At 38.5% G+C, this 8,602-nt stretch overlaps 1 pseudogene; it reads left to right on the forward strand.

Annotated features, from left to right (window-relative positions):
• The first annotated feature begins 7,512 nt into the window (after positions 1 to 7,512).
• LOC129073591 (28S ribosomal protein S24, mitochondrial-like) lies at positions 7,513 to 8,015 on the forward strand (annotated as a pseudogene).
• The last annotated feature ends 587 nt before the right edge of the window (positions 8,016 to 8,602 follow it).

The following is an 8,602-nucleotide window of genomic DNA, read 5'->3' on the forward strand; positions in this document are numbered from 1 at the left end:
ATCTATGACCTAATGCTGATGAGAAGCAGACAAGGCACAAAGACCTAGCCATTAAAATACACCCCAAACTAACAACCACACAGTGATTAAAAACATATATATAAACTCATTAACATTTCCCTGATGTTGTTAGTTCAGAGTTACATGTAGGTGAACAAAGAATTATGAAACATGAGTAAAAAGGGGTCCTGCCTCAGAAAGGATTTCCCCTTGCCAGGAAAACAAGTGTGTATAAAATAAGAGTGTCTTACCAGCTTTGTTTTTCACCTTTAACACACTTGACCACTTAGATCAAATTTTGCTTTTAGATTTTGACATTTGATGAAAACATTCCTCTCATTTCACTTTGCTGAAGGACAAGGTTTAAATGTTGCACTGAACAAGGATAGCTTGTCAACTGCTACAAAGATGCTGTGGGTTGAATGATCCTGTGTATTTAGGACAACCTATTCAATTGATGGATGAGGTCAAATCTTCCAGAATTTACTGCAAACATATTTTGGATGTTATAAAATTGGGCCATTTTTCAGCTTGTGTCGGTCATCAATAATAACAGATGGGCTCCCTAAAATGAGGAACAATAATCTTATTTGGTGTTGAACTAGCCACAAACCCAAAGAATACTACTGAGTAAATGATCAGCACTATTTGTTGCCCTTTGGCTGCCTGCTCTAATTCACTTCAGCTGCCAGGAACTTCTGTGTGATTTCTTGCTTTATTTTTTATTATTTCATGTAGGAGCTGAGATTTTAAAAAATGTCAGCTGCTTTGCCCCCTATTCTCATACACCTCCTACACAATGACATGGTATCAATGTCTTTTCTTTGTCCATTAACGCTAGACAAATAACCAATTTTCTGCGAGTTAATTTTGTTTGTCAAAGTGGGATGAAATCTAACCTCCCTTATCTAAGTATAAGAGCCTAGTTTTAGTAAGCAAATAACTTTGAAATTCCAGGAGTAGACCACATTCATTAGAATTTAAATTCTTCCCATTACTAAAGGATGGCTTGGCCGCAAGCTGATCATGCTTAGAAGGGCCACACCTTGGAAACCGGGAAGGTAATACATTATGAATAGAATGATATTTTAGCATGGGTTTACATTGCTTAATACAATAGATGTAGTCCTTCCAAGGGTATGAATTTAGTTTACTTTCTGTATTGATTTATGATATAAATTAAGAAGTAGATTATCTTTACTTCTCTTTCACTTTCCAGTGGTCGCCCAGACATACCCTATACTTAGCACATTTACCCCCTGGTCGATTAGCTAGTAAAAGATAAGCAAAGAATATATACAGTATGAGAAAAAGCTTTTTATATTAATCCTTTCTTTTATAAGACTCACTGTCAATATCAATTTGTGTATCTGGGATTTTTTTTCTCAAACACCTATATATTTCACCAGCTAAATTATTCTTAGGTGATAGACACTACATTAGTCTCATCTAGCCAACAGGATTATTTTATAAGTAGAAAAATCTGTATAATAAAAAAATATAAGATTCACCCTATAATCTCACAGGATTTTTGTCAAATGAGATAGCATGGATTACAGGAAATAATATATTGTTGGATGATGGTTTTTATAGGTCCCCTTGTGCATGTCTTGTGAACAGAGTTACTAATAATTTTTATTCCACACCATCTTTTCAAAAATGCCTTTTCAAGTAATTTTTTTTCATGAGTTGCAAACAGCCTGGGGAGATAGAAACAGTGTCACCCTCCTGGGAAGAGAGCAGATTTGTTTGCTGCCCAGTATAATAAAGATAATAAAACATGGTGAGCTCTCCCTCTGGGTGAGTTTGGACAGGTTTGCCTGAAACCCCTCTGAAGACTGGCATTTCTCAGCTCTGATAACAAGCACATTACATGCACAGCATCTACCTGGGTCCACTGTCTAGCAACTCCCAAGGGGTCTGGGTGTGGGTCAGGGAACCAATGCAAACATGAAGCCTACTCTCTGTTTTGCCATAAATAAGTCTTCTGTCTCTGACCCAGAAATCTCATGTCTTTTTTTTTTCTCTAGCATTCATGAATCTATGGCAGTTGAACTTGTTAGCTCATAAGTAAGATAATATCTGAGAGTTCTAGACATAAAGACGTGAATGTGAACTTTTAAAAAATTATCTGTAGGTCTTTATAACTCTCAAGTATTACACTGGAGAATCACCTTAAAACTGACAATGTATGTCTCTGTATGTATGTCTCTATGTGTATTTGGGTCTAAGTGTATTGAGAGGAGGGGAAAATAGCTGAACCATTGTGTCCCCATGGTAATCCAGCTGATGTGAATGACATTGTAGCATGACTACGCAGCTAGCGCCTTGGCACACCAGCCCCACCGTTTCTGCACCACTCACACAACTCCTGGACCGGAAGTGCAGTGTGGAGTCTGGCAGTGCAGACTGCGGTGTCAGGTCGTACTGTTCCAACCCTCCACTTGCTGGCGGCGTGATCTCTAACAAGTCATGTAACCTTTCTTTGTGGTTAATAATGTATACCTCTGAAGTTGTTGATAAAACCTGGCAGTTGGACTTTTATTGTTTTTACCCTCATAAGTCAAGCGAATCAAATGATTTAGTTTTGTCTGATTTAACTGAGTCACAAAGATTTGAGGGACACTACATATTGAATAAATCTGACTTAATGCCTTAATTTTACCTTTTTTTTATGATTTATCTCTTTAATATCTCTTTCATTAGTTAACACCCACCTTCACTAATGTATCAATGTCTCCTCAAATATCTCCACAATCGACATAGCAAAATCAACATGGACATTTCTTCATAATCATTAGCAAGTCTCCCCTTTCCTAGGTTTTTATTTCATTTCTTATATAAGCTTTATATTTCTTACTACCCGTGTTGAGTATAAATATTGTATGTACACATAGTTTTTCAGATGAAGATTTGTTGACATTTACTACATATTGCCTTTTCTGCCAAAATCTGAAAGCTACATGCCTAAGACACCCCTATATTTACCAAAATCCTTATAAAAGCAATAATGGGGGAGGTAGAGTTTCAGACACTATCATGCTGTAATCAGAGTTTTAGGCTCAGAATATTAAACTTACCTTTTCCTGTGTGAATTTTAATATTAAAAGCAATCTTTATAGTTAAAAGTTATTTTCATTGCACAAAAATTTATTGACTAGGGCTGGAAATAAGTGACTAATCAATTTTTTGTTGCCTTTCTAGGCACATTAAGTGAAAATCTCATTTACTTTAGCATGTAGTCTTACAATATACAAATAAATCATAATATAATTTATAATTACCTTCAGCAAAGAAAAAATATATGAGTAACTTAGTAGACATAACTCATAAACTAAAAAAAGTAGCTGAGTGCATTTGTGTTGCCCCTATAATCTCTTTTCTTTCTTTAAGATTACTACTATTGACCCAATATCTTTCAACGTTATTTTATTGCCATGTACAGGAGAAACTGCACTATTTAAGTAGGTGCCAATGATTGTCTTTGTAAGGATGGTTAAACAAGGAGCTGAGTCAGTGACACTCTATACACCCTAAGAAAAACCCAATACATTTTGATAAATGATAAGAATTCATCAGGAAAGACTTTTATTGGAACATTTGAGCCTGTTAATCAAGAAAACTGAATATATTTTATACTCTGATATTCTCTTATCCTCTCTTTTTCTTCTTTATATCTCAAATCTCAGACCTACCAATTTCCTAAAGAACTTACATATGGCAAGTGGTGAATGAACTGCTATATGTCTGCCTAGTTTTGTCAGGAATATGGCAGCCTAAGTAGCCTTAGGAACTTGGAATGAATAAAAGTGGTCAGGACTCATGATAAGTTCCTACAAAGTCTTAAACACTGTCTTTTGCAACTACATTCCACCCTCATTCAATGGGCTCACCAGGCTGAAATAGACAGAGACAAAGACCCTCTACTGTCCTTTACTCTTCTTCAGCTCAAGAATTAGCAGAACCTTAAAGTTTGGAGTCTTGTTTGTGATTTTTCCCAAGCACATAAACAGGTTACTGACAAAGGTGATACACAACCCAGCCGGTTTTTACTACCATGAGTTCAGAAAGTGCTTTTCTCTTTTCTTCAAAATCCATATTTTAAAAAAGGTGAAGACATGCTGCATGGACAAGTGTGGAATCAGAGCCTTGAGTCAGTGATTCTGAGGGGGGGGGTCTGTTTTGAAATACTTGGAATTCTGAGCACATGGTCACTCTGAGCACTCACTCTGCGTGTTCTGGTCAAGGGCATATTAATGTGTGCTGCCTTCCTGCAGCCAACAGTGTAGCTGAGAGAAAAAGAAATCAGCCATTACTGCAAACATTTTATTGACAAATGAAGTATTTCAAAGTTTTGCTCTTAAAATGTCCCTTCAGAGCTCAATCTTGGAAAGCTCCACCCTTCCTAGTTCCTGGGGAGGGAGACTGAGGCATGGGGAGGTTAAGTGAGTTGCCCAAGGTCATCCAGGAAGTCACTGAATTAACCAGAAATAGCACCCAGGACTCCTGCCTCCTACACCACAGCTCCAACCACTGGACCATGTTTCCTGAGCAGAGAAGCATTAGACCACAGCGGTTTGCCAGCAACATCAAATAGCATTTTGCCAGTGTAATTTACCTCTTTCGGAATTAAGTAATAATACCATTTTACCTTAATCTATCACCTTTTGTCCCAGAGGAGCCTAAAGTGCCAAGTGCTTTAGTTATGAGTTTTAGCAGCTTACATATAAATCACTTCACACACCATTAAAATGCAGCTGTCCTTGGAGTCAATGTTGCAGCTGTTAAACATAAGTATCCCAACGTGAAACATTTATTGAGCACCAATGATGTGCTAAATGTTAGAGAGGATGCAAAATTTGAATTTAGGGAGTTCACAGAAACTAAGAAATAGAGGAAAATTACTTAAAATGCTGATGACATATAAATAGAAATCAGTCTATTGCTGGAACACACTTTAGTTTCTAGTGAATATAATCATCAAGGGGTCTGAAAAATTGCTTTTGGTTGTAAAAAGGGCTCTGAAAATGTGAAAGCAATAGTTTAGACCACAGATAATGTTGTTCCAGACCCGCTCCAAGGTATTCCACTAATCTTTACCTGTTTCTTCACTTTTGTTTCTTATTCCTCCTTATTTTCTCAGGCACTTGCAATGACAAATTTTAAATAGCCAAGTCCAGTAAGTTTAATGTAACCTGACCTGATTTTTTGATGGAGAGCCATTATATAACTAGGCACATTTTTTCCAGGGGTTGGGTGAGGCGTGGGCAGGGGTGGATCCAGAAGAGAAACAAAGGACACTTGAGAACACAGTAAATAATGACCTGGTTAATGGAAAAATAATAATTGTATGATAAATGACTAAAATAGAATTAAAAGTTTTATTTGACAACAGCTCCCATACCATACACTTTAAAATATTATGTGCCATAAGCTTCATGCACTTACTAAATATCATTACTAAATAGAAATTATGACTGGAATTCCTCAGGATTATTTTTGTTTGCTTTTTTTTTTTTTTTTTTTACAACCATATAAAAAGTTAGGGGAAATAAAGGAGAGTTCAAAGGAACAGAAAATTCCACATGAAGAAGTGAGTTTCTACTACATCTGTCTATGGTTTGAGAATATAATTTGGTTGCTCAAATGTTATTTTGTAGCACTCTGTGCCAAATGATTGCTCTAAAACAATAAACAAGTTGGTCAGATCTTCAGAGAGGAAAAGACACAGAAACATGATATAGGAATCTACTTGATGTGCTCCAGATAAGAACAAAGGGATCACGATGTCTAAAACACAGGGCTTGGGAATAAGAGAGAGATGCTCTTTCTTGCACCACCGTACTTTGTGATATCAAAACAGAACAAAAGAAAAACAAAAAGTCTGTTTTGCCTTATTGGCTGTTAATTCTTGGGTTCTTGATGGCTGATATTTCAGGAAGTTTTATATAAATAGCTAATAAAATCACCCTGGAGAAGGGTAATGGGAAAGAGAAAAAGACTAGATAAAAGAAGTTAAGTTTCATTGTTTTCAAGGATATGTTGCATCATGACTTAATATAAAGTCTACTCTGGATTAATAACTAGGTTTAACTAATTTGGAAATATTTTTAATTACAATATATTTTTTAGATCTTAGCTTTTCAATACATGTATAGGGTTAAGATATATATACATACGTAAATGTAAACATAATGGAGAGAACCCAAGCAGAAGTGAAAAGGTCTCAGGAATATAAATTGGCAAGGTGCTCAACATGATGCAACCTCATGGTGCACCTGCTAAAAAGGCTGAAGGGAGTCCTAGTTTGCAGTTACTTATCTATTTACTTAACATCATGTACCAAGTATCGAGCTTGTGCCTGACAGAGGAATCCAGTGACAAATAACACATTGTTCTTGTTTCAAGGTGCTTAACATTTAGGAGGAAAAATAAAAAAAAAACACGTGTAAAATAATAATATAGAGTGACTGAATGAATGAATAAAATTGCCATTTAATGTGATATATGCCAAAATAAAGTTGTACATATAAAGCAATACTTAAAAAAAGAGGAAGGGAAAAGGAGAGGTATAAAGGAAGATATATATTTAAATTCTAAAAAAAAAAAAAAAAAATAGAATTCCACCAGGAAAAAGAGGCCCAGGTGTAGAAGAGGTAGGTTTTAGAAGCTGAGTATCTAAAAATGAGGGTGAAATTCCCCCATTCTACTTGAAGTCAGTCAGACTCCACCTGGCTAAATGAATTATGTAGAGACCTCTGTAGTGACAGGATTTGAAAGCTTCTCTTTTTAGAACAATTGGAATCTATGGAAATGCTGAGTTTTCAAAGAGGAAAACAAAAGCATCTGAATAATCTTTAGATAAAGATTCTCATGTGAAAAAGAACAGCTTGTCCTGTTTAGCCTCAAAGAACAGAACGAGGAATGTTGGGGAGAAATTAGACAAAGCAGACTTTGGGTTGATACATGGATAGACTTACAATTAGAACTCTTGCCAAATGGAGTTGTCACCATGACTGGAGGTGTTGAGACTGACTGAACTATTGACAGGGATCTTACAGACGAAATTCAACCATCACGTGGGTGAACTGACATGTATGAGCCTTGTGTCTTCTGGAAGTCTATAAAAAGTAATGGAAAGCCAGACTGAATACTGGTGAGCTGGGCTTGCTTTACAAATACACCGTTGTCTTAGCTCGGGCTGCTATGGCAAAATTACCATAGACTGGGTGGCTTACACATAATTCATTTCTCACAGTTTTGGGAGCTGGAAGGCTAAGATCTAGGTACAGGCATGGTTGGGCTCTGGGGAAAATTCTCTTCTGGGTTGCAGATCGCTGACTTTTCTTGGCACCCTCCCATGGTGGAGGGCAGAGCCAGGAGGACACTTCTCTCAGGCCTCTTGCAAGGACAAGAATCCCATTCACAGGGCTCTAGCCTCTCGACCTCATCTAATCCAACTACCTGCCAGAGGTCCCACTCCCTAATACTGGGGAGTAGGTTTTCAGCAAGATGGCGGCCCCCGTGTGCAACCGGGGCTCCGCCGCGGTGCTTTCCTGGGACCGCGCGCTGCCGCGTGCCTGGCGCGCCCCGCACATCTCCTCCGCGTGCGCCAAGAATCGGGCGGCCAGGGTCTGAGTGGGCAAAGGGGACAAGCCGGTGACCTATGGGGGGCGCACCCGCCTCATCACATCGCCCACTGCAAGGGCTGGCTGTCGCTGCACACAGGTAACCTGGATGGGAGGAGCACGCCGCAGAGCCCACGGTGGAGGATGTGTTTCCTCGCAGGTTTCTGCTCGGCGCCTTCCCCGGCTGCCTGGCCGACCCGCTCGTGCTGAAGCGCCGGGTGACCCCGCTGGAGATCTGTGCTCTGGTCCTGAAGCCGCTGCCTGCGCACAAGTTCTACTTCCTTATGGATGGCCCACGGCGAGCCCCTGCTGCCCCACTTCTGCAAGTGTCCTGTGCGTGTGCACTACCAAACTGAGCCCTCAAAGGTTGTGTGTAAGTACATCTAGGACGCTCATCTTTTTTGCATCAGGCTTTAGTCTGCAAAGGACAGAAACGTGTGGGAAAGGGATAAAGTAGAAATGAGGAAACACATACCTCCAGAGTCCATAGACTTCACTTTCAAAGCTGCTGTTGACTATAATGGACTGCTCCTCTTAAAAAAAAAAAAAAAAAAAAAAAAAAAAAAAAAATTCAACATATGAATATACATGTTCAGTCCCTTATAATTGTGTATGTTATGTTAGGTTTCTGATTTTCTGGTGAGGCCAAGACGCTGAGGGTAATTGACCACACCTGCAAACAGTTTCTCCACAGGACATTCTAAGAGGTGAACAAAAGCACCCCTACAAACTCAGGCTACCTCTCCCCTATGGAAGGAAATATAAGAAATTCAAGACCCAGAAAGGAAAGGATAATGAAAGGGAATGAATAGAACTAGAATACTGTGACATTTTTTCTTCCCTTTGTATCATGGGAAGAGAATATTTTTCTCTAATTCCAAACTAAGCAAGAGGAGATAGCAAGCCACCCTCTGAAAAAGAAACTGAAGGTCAATCACAAGGAAAGGATATTGACCTCCAGATTTAATATGTTT

Source organism: Pteronotus mesoamericanus, unplaced genomic scaffold (genome assembly GCF_021234165.1).
Source record: "Pteronotus mesoamericanus isolate MK-2021 breed Mesoamerican mustached bat unplaced genomic scaffold, CSHL_Meso_final contig_42, whole genome shotgun sequence".
NCBI lineage: Eukaryota > Metazoa > Chordata > Mammalia > Chiroptera > Mormoopidae > Pteronotus > Pteronotus mesoamericanus.